The sequence below is a fragment of the Papio anubis genome, chromosome X, assembly GCF_008728515.1.
Source record: "Papio anubis isolate 15944 chromosome X, Panubis1.0, whole genome shotgun sequence".
Lineage (NCBI taxonomy): Eukaryota > Metazoa > Chordata > Mammalia > Primates > Cercopithecidae > Papio > Papio anubis.
Window position 1 is genome coordinate 14772002 of NC_044996.1, and position 19027 is coordinate 14791028.

The window sequence follows — 19027 nt, forward strand, 5'->3', positions numbered from 1 at the left end:
ATATATCATGACACTACTTCATGTATTATTATAGGACTGCTTACTTAGTTACCCTGCTTAAATTATGGGTACATATTTCTGGGAACTTTGACTACACAGGGGAGACAGGATGGCAGTTCATTTTCTTGAGTACTAGTGGTCATTTATTTAAAAAGCTGGAGATCAGGCCTTTTTTCAGGAGTACATTCCTTACCAACACATTTATATTTCACTGCTGTTAGATAAGAAAGCTTTTGATAGACTTTCAGATCTGACTGCATCATTTGGACTTACCAGAACATCAATTGCATCTCATTCCCTCTGTATTAGTCTATTTTCATACTGCTATAAAGAACTGCCTGAGATTGGGTAATTTATAAAGGAAAGAGGTTTGATGGACTCACAGTTCCACATGGCTGGGGAGGCCTTAGGAAACTTCCAATCATGGCAGAAGGCAATTAGGAAGCAAGGCACTTTCTTCACAAGGTGGCAGGAAGAAGTGCTGACTGAAGGGGGAAGAACCCCTTATGAAACCATCAGATCTCGTGAAACTCACTATCACGAGAACACCATGGAGAAAACTGCCCCCATGATTCAGTTGCCTCCACCTGGTCTCTCCCTTGACAGGTGGGTATTATGGGGATTATAATTCAAGATGAGATTTGGGTGGGGACACGTATCACCCTCATAACCAGTTCATCACAACACCATGCTCAGTCAATGCCACTTTTCTTTATCATCATGACTGCCACCCTCATCTAAGTCATTAGCATTTCTCCACTTTCATATTTGTTCCTCCTCCAGTTTTCCCCTGTTCAGTAAGTGGCACCATCCCCCACCTAGTAGCTCAAGCTAAAAACCTAGCAGTCTTAACTTAATACTAACCTTTCCCTTCATCACATTTGTCAGAGAATCCAATAGGTTCTATTTCTGAAAATGCTGTCACATCCCATCCACCTTTCTTCATTTCCACACCTACCACCATTCAAATTCAAGCTACTGCTGTCATTTACCTGGACCTTTGCAATCGATTATTTTATTTCCACTTTTGCCCTCTCCTATCCATCTTCTACACAGCTGCAGGAGGATCTTTTACAGACGCACACCAGGAGCATTTCATTGACTTTCCGCTGATTTCTGGTTAAATACTTTGCTGGTATTGCTCTCACTCTTTCACTTTTTTTCATTCACTTTAAAAAATTGAGATAATTCACATAACATAAAATTCACCACTTTAAAGTATACACTTAAGTGGATTTAAATTTACTATGCTGTGTAACTATCACAGCTATCTAATTCCAGCATATTTCCACTATCTCAAAAAGAAACCCCATCTGTTAGCTCTTAGTCCCAATCCTCTACCCTTCAGCCCTTGGCAACCACCAATCTACTTTCTTATCTCTGGACTGCCATTGGAATCATACAGTATGTGTTACTTTGTGACTGAATTCTTTGGTTTAGCATAGTAATATTTTCAAGATTTGTTCATGTTGTAGCATGTATCAGTATCAGTACTTCATTCCTTTTTTTTTGAGGTGGAGTCTCTCTGTCACCCGGGCTGGAGCGCAGTGGTATGATCTTGGCTCACTGCAACCTATGCCTCCCGGTTTCAAGCGATTCTCATGCCTCAGCCTCCAAAGTAACTTGGACTGCAGGCACGCACCACCACACTCAACTAATTTTTGTATTTTTAGTAGAGACAGGGTTTTGCTATGTTGGCTAGGCTGGTCTCAAACTGACCTCAGGTCATCCGCCCAGCTCGGCCTCCCAAAGTGCTGGGATTATAGGTGTGAGCCACCGTGCCCGGATTCATTCCTTTTGAAGGCAGAGTAATACTCTGTTTTATGGAGAGAGCACATTTTATTTATTTGTTCATCAGCTGATGGACATTTGGGTTTGCACTTTTGTCCTTTATTATTATTATTTTTTTTATTGAGACAGAGCCTCACTCTGTCACCCAGGCTGGAGTGCAGTGGCGCCATCACAGCGCATTGCAGCCTCTGCCTCCCAGGTTCAAACAATTCTCCTGTCTCAGCCTCCTGAGTAGCTGGGACAACAGACGTGCACCACCTCACCTGGCTAGTTTTGTATTTTTAGTAGATACCGGGTTTCACCTTGTTGGCCAGGCTTGTCTTGAACTCTTGGCCTTAGATGATCCACCCATCTTGGCCTCCCAAAGTGCTGGAATTACAGGTGTGAGCCACTGTGCCTGGCAAATTTTTTTGTTTTTTAAAATGAATATGTTTTTACTTGAGTATATATTAGTGGAATTGCTGGGTCATATGGTAATTGTATGTTTAAACTTTTCAGGAACTACCAAACTGCTTTCTTCAGTTCTTCCTCACTTAAGTAGTTTGTGTGTGTGTGTGTGTGTGTGTGTGTGTGTGTGTGTGGTGCTGCAATCTCTGCTCACTGCAACCTCTGCCTCCTGGGTTCAAGCCATTCTCCTCTCTCAGCCTCCCAAGTAGCTTGGATTACAGGTGCCTGCCACCACGCAGCTCATTTTTGTGTATTTAGTAGAGATGGGATTTTGCTGGGATTATAGGTGTGAGCCACTGCGCCCACCTGTTTATGTGTTTTTTTGAGACGTAGTCTTGCTCAGTCGCCCCGGCTGGAGTGCAGTGGTGTGATCTCAGCTCACTGCCTTGTTTGCCTCCCGGATTCAGGCGATTCTCATGCCTCAGCCCCCTGAGCAGCTGGAATTACAGGCACATGCCACCACACCCGGCTAATTTTAAAAATATTTTTTAGTAGAGACAGGGTTTCGCCATGTTGGCCAGGCTGGTCTTTGAACTCCCAACCTCAGGTGATCCACCCTCCTCTGCCTCCCAAAGTGCTGGAATTACAGGCATGAGCCACAGCACCCGGCCAATAACTAGTATTTTTAATTGTAAAGGAAACACATAAAACTTACCATCTTTTTTTAAAGCATAGAGTAGTGCAAATTGTATTCACGTTGTATGCAACAGATCTCTAGAACTTTTTCATCTTGCAAAACTAAAATTCCATAGCCATTAAACAACAGCTCCCCCACTTCATGCAGTATTTGTCTTTTTGTGACTGGCTTATTTCACTTAGCATAATGTCCTCCAGGATTCTCCATGTCGTAGCATGTGAGAGGATTTTCTTCCCTTGTTTTGAGATGGGGTTTCACTCTGTCGCCCAGGCTGGAGTGAAGTGGTGTGGTCTTGGCTCACTGCAACCTCTGTCCCCCACCCCACCCCCGGGTTCAAGCAATTCTCCTGCCTTAGCCTCCCCAGTAGCTGGGATTATAGTTGCCCACCACCATGCCCAGCTAATTTTTATATTTTTAGTAGAGATGAGGTTTCGCCATGTTGGCCAGGCTAGTGTGGAACTTCTGACTTCAGGTGATCCACCCGCCTCGGCCTCCCAAAGTGGTGGGATTACAGGCTTAAGCCACCGTGCTTGGCCTGATTTTCTTCCTTTTCAAGGCTGGATTATATTTCATTGTGTGTATATATATTTTGTTTATCCATTCTTCTGTAGATAGTCATTTGGATTGCTTCCACCTCTTAGCTATTGGGAATAATGCTGCTATGAACATCAGTGTGCAAATATCTCTCTTTGAGATTATGCTTTCAGTTCTTTGGATATATACCCAGAAATGAGACTGCTGTGTCATGTGGTAATTTTGTTTAATTTTTTGAGGAACTTCTGAACTGTTTTCAACAGTGGCTACATCATTTTACATTCCCATTAAGGGTTCTAGTTTCTCCACATACTCACCAACAATTGCTATATTTTTTATAGTAACAGTCTTTTTTTTTTTTTTTTTTGAGGCAGAGCCTTTCTTTGTTGCCCAGGCTGAAGTGCAGTGGTGTGATCTCTGCTCACTGCAACCTCTGCTTCCCAGGTTCAAGCGATTCTACTGCCTCAGCCTCCCGAATAGCTGGGATTATAGGCGTGTACCACCATGCCCGGCTAATTTTTGTCTTTTTGGTAGAGACTAGGTTTCACCATGTTGGCCAGGCTGGTCTCGAACTCCTGACCTTATGTGATCCCTCTGCCTTGGCCTCCCATGTGCTGGGATTACAAATGGGAGCCACTGCGCCCGACCTATAGTAGCTGTCTTAATGGATGTGAGGTTACATCTTATTGTGATTTTGATTTGCATTTCTCGGATGATTAGTGATGTTTAGCATCATTTCCTATGTTTTTTGGCCATTTGTACGTCACCTTTCGAGAAATGTCTACTTAAGTCCTTTACCCATTTTGGTGGCGAGGGTGTTATTTCCTTTTTTGTTGTTGCTCAGTTGTAAGAGTTATTTACATATTATGGATAATATCTCCTTATGAAATATATGATTTGCAAATATTTTCCCACATTACATAGGTTGCCTTTTCCTTGTGATGATTACTTACTTTGACGAACAGAAGTATTAAAGTTTGATGTAGTCTCATTTGTCTGTTTATGCTTTCGTTGCCTGTGCTTTTAATGTCATATCTGTGAAATCATTGTCAAATTCAAATGTCATGAGTGTTTTTCCCTCTGTTTTCTTCTAGGAGTTGCATATTTTTAAGTTTAGTTGATAGCTTATAAGTCTTACATGTAGATCTTCAATCGACTTTGAGTTACTTTTTGTATGTAGTATAAGATAAGGGTCCAACTTCATTCTTGTGCATGTTGATGTCCAGTTTTCCTAGCACCATTTATTTGAAGACTCTCTCAGCATCATAGGGCAGGATAAGAAAAAAAGAAAAGACTCTCTTTTTCCCCACTGAGTGGTTTTGGCACCCTTGTTAAAGATCATTTGACCATGTGCATGAGAGTTTACTTCTGGGATATTTATTTTATTCTGTTTGTGTGTCTGTCTTTATGCCAGTGCCACGTGGTTTTGATTACTTTGATTGCATATTGTTTTGTAATATGTTTTGAAATCAGGAGTTGCGAGACCCCCAACTTCGCTCTTTTTCAAGATTGTTTTGGCTATTTGGGGTGCCTTAAAATTCCATATGGATTTTATGATGGATATTTATTTTTTCATTTCTGCAAAAAACCTTCTTCATTTTTTGTGTTCCATCTGCCGCAGGACCGTTGTATAATATACTGTATATTCCTGGTGCACTTCTCTCCTGTAGTCAATTGTCTCAACTCTTACTCATTTCTCAGAGCTCAGCTTAATCATCACTTCCCTAAGGAAGCTGTCCCTGATCCTTCCCTCAGACAATGCCAGGTTCACATGTGACTATGAACCTGTCCTTCATATTCTTTTTGTAGTTGACTTTACATTTGCATACTGTATTTGGTAACTTACTTAGTATGTAGATTTCCTCTATATAGTATGCTTCATGAAGGTAAGACCTGTGACTATTTTTGCTCATTGCTATATCCCTAATGCTTCACTGCCTGACATAATGTGTGTTCATTAAATGTTTGCTGACTAAATGAAATACGATTTCTATTTGCATTTCTAATCTTATATCCCATTTATAATTATAGACTTGTAGTGCTTGATTGAGAGATCAAAGACTAAGTGGTGTCCAGTCTTTTTTTTTTTTTTTTTTAAGACAGAGTCTTGCTCTGTCACCCAGGCTGGAATGCAGTGGCGTGATCTCGGCTCACTGCAACCTCTGCCTCCTGGGTTCAAGCAATGCTCTTGCTTCAGCCTCCTGAGTAGCTGGGATTACAGATGTGTGCTACCACGCACAGCTAATTTTTGTATTTTTAGTAGAGACAGGGTGTCACCATGTTGGCCAGGGTAGTCTCGAACTCCTGACGTCTGGTAATCTGTCCACCTTGGCCTCCCAAAATGCTGAGATTATAGGCGTGAGCCACCGCGCTGGCCACATGTTGTGTTTTATAATATGTACATCATGCCTTTTTAAATTATGATTTTAGTTATTTAATATTTGGTGATGTAGTTAATGAATTAGCTTTATAAGCTTCCCTGTGGTTTGATACACATTTATAACGTTGATTTTCTTCAGCAATTTGCTATTATATTTTCAAAGTACTTAATGTACTCGTAAAATGTATACAACTATTATATATCAATTAAAAAATACTCCAGTATAAATACCAAATGAAGTGTTTATTAATCAAATCTTTTTTTTTCTTTTTCTTTCTTTTTTTTTTTTCTTTTTGAGGTAGAGTCTTGCTCTGTCACCCAGGCTGGAGTGGAGTAGCTCACTGTAACCTCTGCCTCCCAGGTTCAAATAATTCTTGTCCCTCAGCCTCCCGAGTAGCTAGGATTACTGATGTGTACCACCATGCCTGGCTAGATTTTGCATTTTTAGTAGAGATGGGGTTTAACTGTGTTGACCAGGCTGGTCTGAAACTCCTGGCCTCATTTGATCCTACTGCTTCGGCCTCCCAAAGTGCTGAGATTACAGGTGTGAACCACTACATCCGTGTAATTTTTAAGTCCTTTTGGTAACTTTTTGTCTATGTGTTTTTCAAATTCTTGTTTCAAAATTTGTTTTTAAACAGCTTTATTGAGGTGCTAGTACTTTTAATGTCATTATTTTTGTGAGTTTATTGCAACTTTAAGGGGTACAAGATATTCAGCAATGATAGTAGTGTCTTATTTAAGTCCTTATTGCACAAAGATGGAGCTAATCTCATCATTTTATGTGGGTCAAAATTTGAAATTTTTAAAAATCTTTTTTAAAATTTTACTTTCAATGTAGGCATTTGTGTTTTGTTAGGATATCTGTGTGCAGAAATAATTAAGTCAGAGCCTTGAATTGCTGATCCATGATTTCATTGATATGTTGCAGGTTTATGGAATTGTTACAGTTTTAAGTTGTTTTTCTTTGCCTTTTAATCATAATAATAACAGCAAAACCTAGAGTGGTAAGTTCCAGGAACTGTTTTAAGTGCTGTATAAGCGTTAGTTTATTATACACATTTGGTTATTAGGATTCTCCAGAGAAACAGAACCAATAGGATATATACAGGAAGTGATTTATCGTAAGGAATTGGCTCATAGGTTTATGTAGCTTGACAAGACCCAAGATCTGCAGTCCACAAGTTGGAGACCCAAGGAGAACTGATGGCATAAATTCCAATCTGAAGACTGGAGTAGGTTCAAGACTGAGGAAGAGCCACTATTCATCTCTGAAGGCAGGAAAATGCAGGAGGAGTTATTCCTTAGTCAAGGGAAGGGGAAGAGCCACCTTTCTGTTCTACTCAGTCCTTACACTGATTTGATGAGGCCCACCCACATTATGGAGGGCAGTCTGCTTTACTCAGTATTCTGATTCAAATGTTAATCTCATCCAGAAACACCTTGGCAGACACATCTAGAATAATGCTTGGCCAAATACCTGAGCATGCTGTGGCCTAGTCAAATTGACACATAAAATTAACTGTCACATTTATGTCCTAGGATCTTGTGAAAATGAATGAACAAATCTAAAGTGTCTATAGGCCAGGAATGGCAGACTCTACTATAAATAATTGTAGTTTGCTAGACTCCCCATCTGTAAAATAAAGGGCTTGGGCTGCTAGTTGGTCTGTAAGGCTCAGTGAATCCTAGAACTACTAAAGAACCTTAGAGACCATTGAGTAGTCCAACATCTTCATTATAGCTGGGAAAATGGACTGAGAGAGGGTAAGTGGCTTTTCCAAGATTATTCAGTGAATTGAGAATTCAGAAATATGGAATTCCAGACTCAGTTCTATTGCCCTTGTCCTCAGTTTCCTCATCTGTGAACTGGGCTCCTGGGATGATTTATATCTAAGTTCTCTCCCAGCTTTATAATTCTGTACTATGTGTTTAGGCTTAGAGTCTAGGAATGAGCGAATCTTTTGACTGTTTTCTGTTGGGTTTTTATCTGTTTTACTCTTTGGGTCTCCATCTCTTGATTGCACATTTGACAGTACTCTACCCCAAATTTCAGTTTCCCCTTTAACAGTAATGAGTTTGAACTGAATTTTATATACTTTGGATGGGAACAATGACAAATTTTAGGAAGTACTGGTTCATTCGCATCTGTGTGAAGAGACCACCAAACAGGCTTTGTGTGAGCAACAAGGCTGTTTATTTCACCTGGGTGCAGGCGGGCTGAGTCCAAAAAGAGAGTCAGTGAAGGGAGATGGGGTGGGGCTGTTTTATAGGATTTGGGTAGGTAAAGGAAAATTACAGTCAAAGGGGGTTCTCTGGTGGGCAGGGGTGGGGGACACAAGATGCTCAGTCGGGGAGCTTTTGAGCCAGGATGAACCAGGAGAAGGAATTTCACAAGGTAATGTCATCAGTTAAGGCAGGAACAGGCCATTTAAATTTCACTTCTTTTGTGATTCTTCAGTTACTTCAGGCCATCTGGATATATACGTGCAGGTCACAGGGGATATAATGGCTTAGCTTGGGCTCAGAGGCCTGACACTGTTTATGGGTTTTTAATAGTGGGTATACTGTTTAGTTTTACACTGATATGAATGATTGAGGATCTAATGTAGACCCATGCCTTGGTTAGTACTATGCTCTAGAATTAATTAAACTCAAATCTAATTATATTAATCTTTTAGCTAATAGCACTAATGGAGGAGAGGATTTTTGTTGATGCTGGAATATTATGGGCAAGCTTCCTGGGAATCAACACTGCATTTGCCAGTGGTCACCTACCATTATTTTTCAAAAACACTCTTACTCATCTCTACTTATAAATACAATTAATTAGTTGCAGAATGTTGGATAGAGTGGCAGCCCTTGGACAGGCTGAGTGACAGCTGCTACAAGATAGTAGGAGGCAATAAGTAGACAATTCATGTATATATACTTGAGAACAAGTAGTAATTTGGTGGAGCTGAATTGGGTGCCATGTTTATTACAGCCAGTGATTCAACCTAAGGCTGAGAGCCCTAGCAAGGGAGCAGTTTCAGAAAATTGAATCTGTAAATAAAGTCTATTTTAAAAGTCATAATCATTTGTTAGGTTAGACCCCAGACCTCGATGAAAAGTATCAGGAGGACATATATCCCTGTTTTGAAATTTCAGGCAGTGCAATTAAAATAATCCTGTAAAAATTCAGACATATTACTTATTAAAGATACTAATGAAGGTAGTGCTATCAAAATAAAATCATATGTAATCAAATCAGAAGACTTCTTAATGTATTTATAGAATCCATGTTTGAAATTGACAATTTTAAGTAGTCATGAAATTCAATGTGCATTAACAAGTATCTGTTTATTTCCTAATATGTACCTCACATTGTGGAAGTTTTTTGAGGTATGGGGATGGGAACTTCTTTGTTATAGTGCCTTTACTAATGAGCAGCATAGCCTTGGAAAAAAATCACTTCCTTTTAAAAGAAACTGTCATTTAAAAATGTAATATTTAGTGCAAATAGAATAGATATAAAATATGTGCATAATAATAAAATAAAACCCTGCATGCCCACTACCCAACTTGAGAATTATAACATTAGCAATACAATTCTACCTATATACTACTTCCTTATCTCATCTCCTTGCCTTCCCACCACCCTGTAACCATTAGCCTTATTTTTGTAATAATCATTCTATTTTAAAGTATAGTTTTAACATGTGTGTATACAGACTTAGATATTTAGCTTTCTTATTTTGAGAAATAAAATGGTTTACATATTGTTTTTTACTCAGTATTATATTGCTAAGATTTTTTGTTTGTTTGTTTTTGAGACAGTCTTACTCTGTCTCTCAGGCTGGAGTGCAGTGGTGAGTGGTGCGATCTTGGCTTACTGCAACCTCTGCCTCCTGGGTTCAAGCGATTCGCCAGCCTCAGCCTCCTAAGTAGCTGAGACTACAGGCATGTGCCACCATGCTTGGCTAATTTTTGTATTTTAGTAGAGATGGGGTCTTGCCATGGTCAGGCTGGTCTTGAACTCCTGGCCTCAAGTGATCTGCCCTCCCTCGGCCTCCCAAAGTGCTGAGATTATTACAGGTGTGAACCACCGTGCCTGGCCCGCTAAGATTCTTTTTAAGGTTTTATGTAGGTATAATTCATTCATTGTCACTGCTGAATAATATTTCACTTTGGGAGTTTACTAGAATTCATCCATTCTCCTGTCGATGGGCCTTTGGGTTGTTCGCAGGATTTTTTATTTTCCTGGTATGATCAGTGCTGCTAAGAACAATGTGTATCTTTTGTTGTGTGTGTATTTATTAAAGGGTCTTTCTCTTGTGGGGTGTGTGTGTGTGTAGGATATGCATATACATAGAAACACAAAACTGTATATATAGGAAGTCTTACATATGTAATCATAGGTCTTGGAATGTGCAACTTTACAAAAGGAGGTAAAATTGTTACCTAGAGTAGTTGTACCAATGGGCATTCTCACTAGAATTGTATGAGTTTCCATTGATTCGTATTTTCTTAACGCTTGCTATTGTTTGAGTTCTTTCTTTTTGCCAATCTATTGGGTGTGAAATTTTATTTCACAATGATCTTAATTTGCATTTCTCTGATTACTAATGAAGTTAAACATTTTTGCATATGTTTATGGGCCATTTATGTTTCTCTCCTTATATATTTATCTCCTTTGACTATTTTCTGTTGGGTCGTTTATCTTTCTCATATTGACTTTAAGAGTCCTTTTCATATTCAAAACACTAAAGCTTTGTGGTTATCTATGTTGCAGGTATCTTCTCTAAGATACTTTGCCTTCTCCTTTTACTATTTTTTTTTTTTTGGTACCTTTTGATAGACAAGTTCTTAATTTTAATGTAGTTAAATTTTTCTGTCTTTTTCTTTATGGCTAGTGCTTGCTTTATGTATCTTGTTTAAGCAATTCTTCCCTGTGCCAATGTTGGGAAGCTAGTCTCCTGTTTCTTTTTTCTAAAACTTTTAACATTTTGCAAATTATTTTTTGAGCCTCACTTTTCAGGTCTTCAGAATGCAGGTATGGAACTAGATGTTCCCTAACAAGTGTTCTGTTCTCTTACTCTTTGACACTGTGAGCTGAAGCAGATTTCAGATATGTGACTGTGTTTTCAGAGTATGCAGTGTTCTTTTTTATTTATTTATTAATTATTATTATTATTATTATTATTATTATTATTATTATTTTTTGAGACGGAGTCTTGCTCTGTTGCCAGGCTGGAGTGCAGTGGCGCGATCTCTGCTCACTGCAACCTCTGCCTCCTGGGTTCAAGCAATTCTCCTGCCTCAGCCTCCCGAGTAGCTGGGACTACAGGCGCCCACCACCACACCCAGCTGATTCTAATTTCTTTTTTTCAAGAGTTTTTTTTTTTTTTTTTTAGTCGTGTATATGTAACATTAGGCAAAATTATTTAAAGTCAACAAATTTTTATTCAAGGAATTCCATTTTGTGATTTCTTCCACTGTCCATCAAGGTCACTTTAGATCCTCTAAAGAGCTGGAGTCAAAAGATTTACCTTCAAGTTAGCCCTTTTTAATGAAACTGATGCTTATTTTAATCCAGTGGTCCTGTCAGCCCGTAATTCTTTTTTTTTTTTTTTTTTTTTTTGAGACAGAGTCTTGCTCTGTCACCCAGGCTGGAGTGCAGTGGCAGAATCTCGGCTCACTGTAACCTCTGCCTCCTGGGTTCAAGTGATTCTCCGGCCTCAGCCTCCTGAGTAGCTGGGATTACAGGCACCTGCCACCACGCCCGGCTAATTTTTTGTATTTTTAGTAGAGACGGGGTTTCACCATGTTAGCCAGGATGATCTTGATCTCCTGACCTTGTGATCTGCCCACCTTGGCCTCCCAAAGTGCTGGGATTACAGGCATCCCATAATTCTTTTATTTTGGCTTCTGTCATCTCCTTTTAATATGGATATACTGATAAAGACTTCAGAATTCACCAAGAATCTTTGGGATCTAATTTCTTCAACCAATTTAGGGTCGTTTTTACGGTAGGTGGTGGATCTGCCTGGTTCTCAATTTGACATCCTGTCTTAACATGAATAAGTTCAAATCATATTCATTCCTAAGTGATCACACTCAAGAATAGTATAGATGTGTGGAATATGCCAATACCTAAGGTAAAGAAGTAGATTATCAGGTCTTTCATATGTTTAGTAACTGTCTTTTTCAAACTTTTAGCAACTGTCTTGTAGTTCTTTCCCACAGATCTAGCAATAGTCCTGTGAGTAAAGTAAAACCACAGTTACTCTATGAGGCGTTTCTAAGGACATGCAGGCTACAGGAATGCAGTGTTCTTTTAGTAACCTTTCCCACTATGAAGTTTCATATTTACTCCTACTTCTCTTTCTCTCATTTCCCCAGCGTCTTCCTTCCTGTTTTCTTCAGTAACCAGCTGAATTCTGTAGTATCCTAGAGTTTCGGTGTTGAAACAGCATTTTTGATGTAAAATTTTATTGAGATATTTATGGATATACATGGAGTTGTAAGAAAAAATGCAGAGAGATCCCACGTACTCTACCCAATTTCTCCCCAGTGGTAACATCTTGTAAAATTGCACTATAATGCCACAACCAAGATACTGATGTTGATGCTGTCCACCAATCTTTTTCAGATTTTCCATATTTTGTATTCATTTGTGTGTGTGTATATGTGTTTAGTTCTATGCAGTTTTATCCCATGCATAAGTTTGTATATCCACCGTCACATCACCGACCAGATAGAGAAACTCCATATATATCCATAAATATCTCAAATTTAAAAACAGTGTGGGCCGGGCGCAATAACTCACTCATGTAATCCCAGCAATTTGGGAGGCCGAGGTGGGTGGATCACCTGAGGTCAGGAGTTCGAGACCAGCCTGGCCAACATGATGAAGTCCTGTCTCTACTAAAAATACAAAAAAATTAGCTGGGTGTGGTGGCAGGTGCCTGTAATCCCAGCCACTTGGGAGGCTGAGGCAGGAGAATTGCTTGAACCCGGGAGATGGAGGTTGCAGTGAGCCAGGATCACACCACTGCACTCCAGCCTGGGCAACAAGAGTGAAGCTCTGTCTCAAAACAAAACAAAACAAAACAAAAAAACCAAAACCAGTGTGATTTAAAGTCTCTGTCACTGAGTACCCCCAGATTGTTCCATGTGCCCAGTTTAGCTGGTGCCCACACAGTTTTAGAGAGCAATCTCAGGTTACATACTTTAGAAGCAAATTGATTAACTGAAACTTTGACCTGAGAAAGCAGAGGAACTTTAGTCCTGGGTCCTGGGAGGCCAATTGGCATGGTCCTAAAGTATAATAATCATTTATTTTAAATTATATACCCGTGTGAGCCTGCATTGGAAACATCCTAGTAAAAGCTACTTAGTCCATCATACCAAAAGGAGTCATTAAAATTCTACCTGCTTATTAGCAACTAAAAACTAGTAGTAGAAAGAGGGAGTGATAATCCTTCTAAGAAAGCAATAAAAAAACTGCCAGCTTGTGCATTGGTTTACAGCCCCATAAATGGAAACTTACATTATTGTCAGGAAGGTAGTCAAGGACATTTGAATATTGTATTTATGGAGAGTTACATATGCTTTAAGTAACTCATATCCACCCCAACATACTTAAACACGCAACATCTTTAGTGAAGTTCATCCATTTACTCCTTTATTGCCTATTTATAACCAGCTAGGCACTCTATGCTAGGCAATGGGGACCAAGTGGTAAATAAAAACAAAAGTGGTTCTTGTCCTTATGGACCTTATAATCCAGTTTAGAATGGAAAACCCAACACATTTTTAATTTACTCATTTTCATAAGTGTTATGAATAGGATACAGAGATAGCAGAAATAGGATATGTTTTGATAGGGTAACAGGAAGTTCTGTCTGAGGAGATGACATTTAAGCAGACAACTGAAGGAATGAGGACTACTTCTGCAAAGGGGTTTGGGAGTAGATACTGGAACCAGCTTGCTCAAAGACCCTGAGTTGGGCAAGAGTCAGGCACATTGGAGAAGCTTAAAGGAGGCTAGTGGGGCTGAAGGGCACACTCAGTGGAACTGGGGGAAGATGGCAGTGAATGGGATATAGGAACTTCTTGGGAGCATTTGAATTTTGTAATCTAACTTCTGGTAGCTGTGAAGGTGATTTGGAGATGTGGAGGGTGATGATAATAAAGTTGTCTATGTAATCCATTCACACATATTTATTGAGTATCCTATCACATGCCAGACATTGTTCTACTTGCTAGGGATGGACTGATGAGCAAAACAGACAGAATTTTCTGACCTTTTGGTCCCTACATTCTAATGTAGGAAGCTGTTGTTAGGGTACAGGGTAAAATAATGTAACAAAGATCTCCAAAATACAGTGACCAAAAAATTATAGACGTTTGGTTCTCTGGCATATAACAACCCAGAGAAGGTAAGCAGCCTCTTTTCTTTCCTTTCCGTTTTCCTTTCCCCTTTCCCCTTTCCCCTTTTTCCCCTTTCCTTTCCTTTCCTTTCCTTTCCTTTCCTTTCCTTTCCTTTCCTGTCCTGTCCTTTCCTTTCCTGTTCTTTCTTTTGAGACAGGATGTCGCTCTGTCCCCCAGGCTGGAGTGCAGTGGCACAATCTCGGCTCACTGTAACCTCCGCCTCCTGGGTTCAAGTGATTCTCCTGCCTCAGCCTCCCGAGTAGCTGGGACTACAGGCACCCACCACCACGTCCGGGTAATTTTTTGTATTTTTAGTAGAGACGGGGTTTCACTGTGTTATCCAGGATGGTCTCGATCTGCTGACCTCGTTATCTGCCCCCTCGGCCTCCCAAAGTACTGGGATTACAGGCGTGAGCCACTGGTCCCGGCCAGCAGCCTCTTTTCTAGGAGGCCATCCAGCATTCCAGGCAGAGTGGGTCAATTCTGTCTTTCACAGCATTTGGTTTTCAAGTTCCAACCAGCATGAAGGAAAAGGGAGTCCAAGACAAGCTTCTTTAGGAAGGTGACAGGAACTTTCACATGTTACTTTTTCACACATGCCATTGGAGAAATCTTAGTCACGTGGCCCTCCCTAGCCACAAGGGAGACAGGGAAATGTAGTTTCTGGTTGGAAAGCCAGGTGTTCAGGAAGAAAGGAAGAACAGATTTGGGAGGACAATCCAGTGGACAGGGAGACAGGCAGTAAACAACGTAGTTGTAATATCTCCTATGCTAGTGATGAGTGATAAAGGAAAAAGAAAGCAGAGAATGATGATAGAAAGTGTCAGGGGTAAGAGTTGCAGTTTTTCAAAGGGTGACCAAGGCCTCACTGAGGTGTCATTTGAATAAATCCCCAAATGAAGTTTTGTGAGCACGAAATACCATTTTGGGTTGTTATGAAGCCTATAAGAATGCATGGTTGGTTTTAACATGCTTGAGTCTTGGACCTAATCAGACCCATCAGAAAGTAGTTAGCATGGAAAGACACCGTTACGCCACAGTTTCACCTACTGCAAGTAATACAAGGCCTTAATGAATGTTTTTTTTGTTTGTTTTGTTTTGTTTTTGTTGTTGTTGGGGTTTGTTTTTTTTTTGAGACAGAGTCTCACTCTGTTGCCCAGGCTGGAGTGCAGTGGTATGATGTCGGCTCACTGCAACCTCTGCTCCCTGGGTTCAAGCGATTCTCCTGCCTCAGCCTCCTGAGTAGCTGGGATTAGCTGGGATTACAGGTGCCTGCCACCACACCAGGCTAATTTTTGTATTTTTAGTAGAGACGGGGTTTTACCATCTTGGCCAGGCTGGTCTTGAACTCCTGACCTTGTGATCCACCCGCCTCAGCTTCCCAAAGTTCATTTACAGGTGTGAGCCACCACGCCCGGCCAATGAATGTTAAATTAATGAGTTATGCTAGGACCTGGACTGAAGTATCTCATTTTCTCTTGGCTTTTTTTTTTTCTTGTTTTTTGGAGACAGTGTCTTGCCCTGTCAGCAAGGCTGGAGTACAATGGCGCAACCACAGCCCTCTGCAACCTCAACCTCCCAAGCGATTCTCCCACCTCAGCCTCCCGAGTAGCTAGGACTACAGGCATATGCCATGACCCCAGCTAATTTTTTTTTTTTTTTTTGTAGAGATGAGGTCTCACTGTGTTGCCCAGGTTGGTCTTGAACTCCTGGGCTCAAGCTACATATGCTTTGAGTAACTCATATCCACCTCCCTCAGCCTCCCAAAGTGCTGAGATTATAGGCATGAGCCACTGTGCCCAACCTTGTCTTGGCATTTTCTTAGATGGAAAGCTTAGCTCCCAAAGAAGGGAGGGACTGAGATTCTTAGGGACTGAGATTCTTCTGCCACACAGTTAAGAGGGTTGCACATACTTGGACTGTAGAGGTATTTGTTGGGGGTGGGTGGTGGTGGGAGGGGAGATAGATTTTTGCTAAGGGTAGAAATTATTTATGGTCTGAGTTTGCTGTAGAGCTCTGGTTAACTTCAGTTAGCCATTGTCAGTGCAGTTTGAGGATGTGGTGACATGAAAGAGTGGAAGTATTTTCATTTTTGCCCTTGATCTTCCACATCTTGCTTAGTAGCCTTTCCAATTACAACAGGCAATATTTTCCAACCTTTTACTATTTTCTTTAATTATATTTGATAGCTGTTTTAAACATTTTTACGTAAAATACATAAGTACTTAAAAAACAAAACTTTTCCTGTATCACTTTTTTAAGGATAACTCATTTGTTTAATGAGCCAAAAGAAAATAATTTTCTGCCTATTTTTTTCTCTATTCCCCTTCCTACTTACAACATCCCTAGGTTGGAGTACATAGATTGTCTTTGGGATTTCTTATTTTTGTAGTAAATTATGTTTCACTAGAGAACTTACAGTTTTTGAAGGGAGATAAGAAACATTGTTATATAATGAAAATCCAAGACAGGAAGTGACAAGTGCCATGAGAAGTTAAAAGGAAGATGCTGCTATAGTTCAGAGACTATGGCATGAGATGAATAATCCTGTCAGTCTGCTTCCACAATTCTGAAAGGAGATATTAAAGCTAACTACGAGCTCAATATATAATGCTCTCGAAAAGAATTTTCCATTCTTGAAAAAGGGAAACATTTGATCTGTCATCCTACTGTTTAAGTATTTTTTAAGCCCCATCTTTTCCCAGGCACCAATAAAATCCATTGTTTTCCTCTCACACTATGCCATAGGGAAAAATTCAGTTCAGATTGGAAAAAGCACTGCTAATCACTTCACAGCATTTTGTAGAGTTAGCCTTGAATCTTTCTTCCTTTCCCTCGCTCCATCTTACCCAGTCCATCACCCAGTTCCACAGATTGTGGTCCCCCAAATTGTTTTTTGGATCTACTCTTGCTACTCTTATTTCATCTCTGCAAAGCAGCTAGGCTGACTCTTTTTAAAACATACATGAAGTTAGTTTCCAGCTAAGAATCCCTAGTAGCTCCGTTCATACTTAGAGCACGATTCAAACTGCTTACTCTGCCTGCTAGGCTCTGCATGCCTGCCTGCAACAGTATCTCTGGCCTTCCCTGAGGGATCTACCCTCCTACTATATTCTGTTCCTACTGTGTGCAATTTTCCCACTATATGGAATGCTGTCTCCCTGAGGACCCCATTTCTGCTCCTCCTTCAGAACTGAGTTCAAGTGTCTCTTCCTTAAAGAAGCCTTCCCTGACCCAGGCTAATGTCAGACCACCCAATCTTACAGGGCCTCATAGCACTTTGTACTTCTCTTATGTACCTCTTCCTGCAATTGTAATTAATGAATTACGAGACTAGTTATTAGCCGCCCCCCCCCCCCACCTCTAGAACAGCATCTAAAAAATAAAGAAGCATTTAAAAAATTATTATTATTTTTTTGAGATGGAGTTTCGCTCTTGTTGCCTAGTCTGGAGTGCAGTGGTGCGATCTCGGCTCACTGCAACCTCTGCCTCCTGGGTTCAAGCTATTCTTCTGCCTCAGCCTCCTGAGTAGTTGGGATTACAGGCGCCCACCATCATGCCCAGCTAATTTTGTATTTTTGGTATAGATGAGGTTTCACCATATTGGCCAGGCTGGTCTCGAACTCTTGACCTTAGGTGATCCACCTGCCTTGGCCTCCCAAAGTGCTGGGATTACAGGCGTGAACCACTCTTCCCGGCTAAAAGCATGTGTTTTAGTGTACTCACTACTCCACCCAGTGCCAGTGTCCAGTCTAGTTCTGGGCACTGGAATAAATGCTCAAAAAATATTTGTTGCAAAAGAAAAAGAGCAGAAAATTCACAAATTATGTAAATTTAATTTTGAATTTTGTTTAGGTCCTTACATTTGATGATAGGTTTTCTAATTTTGTTGGAGTGTTTACAAAAGACAAGAGTGTATCACATCACCTGGGAGCCGTTAGAAATGCAATTCTCAGGCCCCTGATTCAGACCTACTACCCCAGAAACTCTGTGGGTAGGGCATGGCAATCTGTGGTCTAACAAACCCTCCAGGTGATGGTGATGCATAATAAAACTGAAAACCAGTGTTCTATTAAAATACTGAGTGAAGGTTGACTTTGCCCTAGTTCAGGCTGCTGTAACAGAGTACCACAGACTGGGTGGCTTAAACAACCCAGAAATTTATTTTTCAAAGTTCTAGAGCCTGATGAGTCCAAGATGAAGGCTCTGGCAGATAGGATGTCTGGTGAGGGCCCTCTTCCCGGTTTGCAGTTGCTGTCTTCTGGTTGAAATCAGAGAGAGAGGGATAGCAAACTCTTTGGCCTTAAAGAAAATTCTTTTTATAGCTAATTTTTTTTTAAGTGCTTACTTTTTAAGTGCTTTATTATAAAGGGTACTACAGAGGATACAGATGAAGAGACGCATAGGGTGAGGTATGGGGGAAGAAGCTCAGAGCTTCCAGGCCCGCCCTGGGGGTGCCACCCTCCAGGAACCTCCACATGTCAGCTATCTGGAAGCTCATGGAACCCCGACCCCTTGGGTTTTTATGAAAACTTCAAGACATCAGCATTCCTTCCCCCAGGGTATAGGGTGGGACCCTCTCATGCAAGGCTCTTAAGACCTACAATAAGAAAGGAGGACAGGAAAAGGTCAGAGGCCTGCCCCTGAGTCCTAACATACCCAACATTATAACAAAATACTGTAACAAGGGTTATGGAAGTTATGAGCCAGGAACCATGGATGAAATATATATCGTAATACGACAGGCCACCGCCTGGTTTTTGACTATGGATTTTTCACATAAAAGTATATACTATGCACAGTCATTAATAATTACTTCA

At 40.5% G+C, this 19027-nt stretch overlaps 1 protein-coding gene and 1 non-coding gene across 24 annotated transcripts in view; one reads left to right on the plus strand and one right to left on the minus strand.

The window, feature by feature from the left end:
* The window catches only part of ATP11C (ATPase phospholipid transporting 11C), a 208351-nt gene that overhangs the window by 15499 nt on the left and 173825 nt on the right, over positions 1–19027 (plus strand). The window lies entirely within an intron of this gene.
* LOC116272257 lies at positions 11992–12094 on the minus strand. Its single transcript, XR_004180976.1, has one exon. It is a non-coding gene; the product is annotated as a small nucleolar RNA SNORA18 (small nucleolar RNA).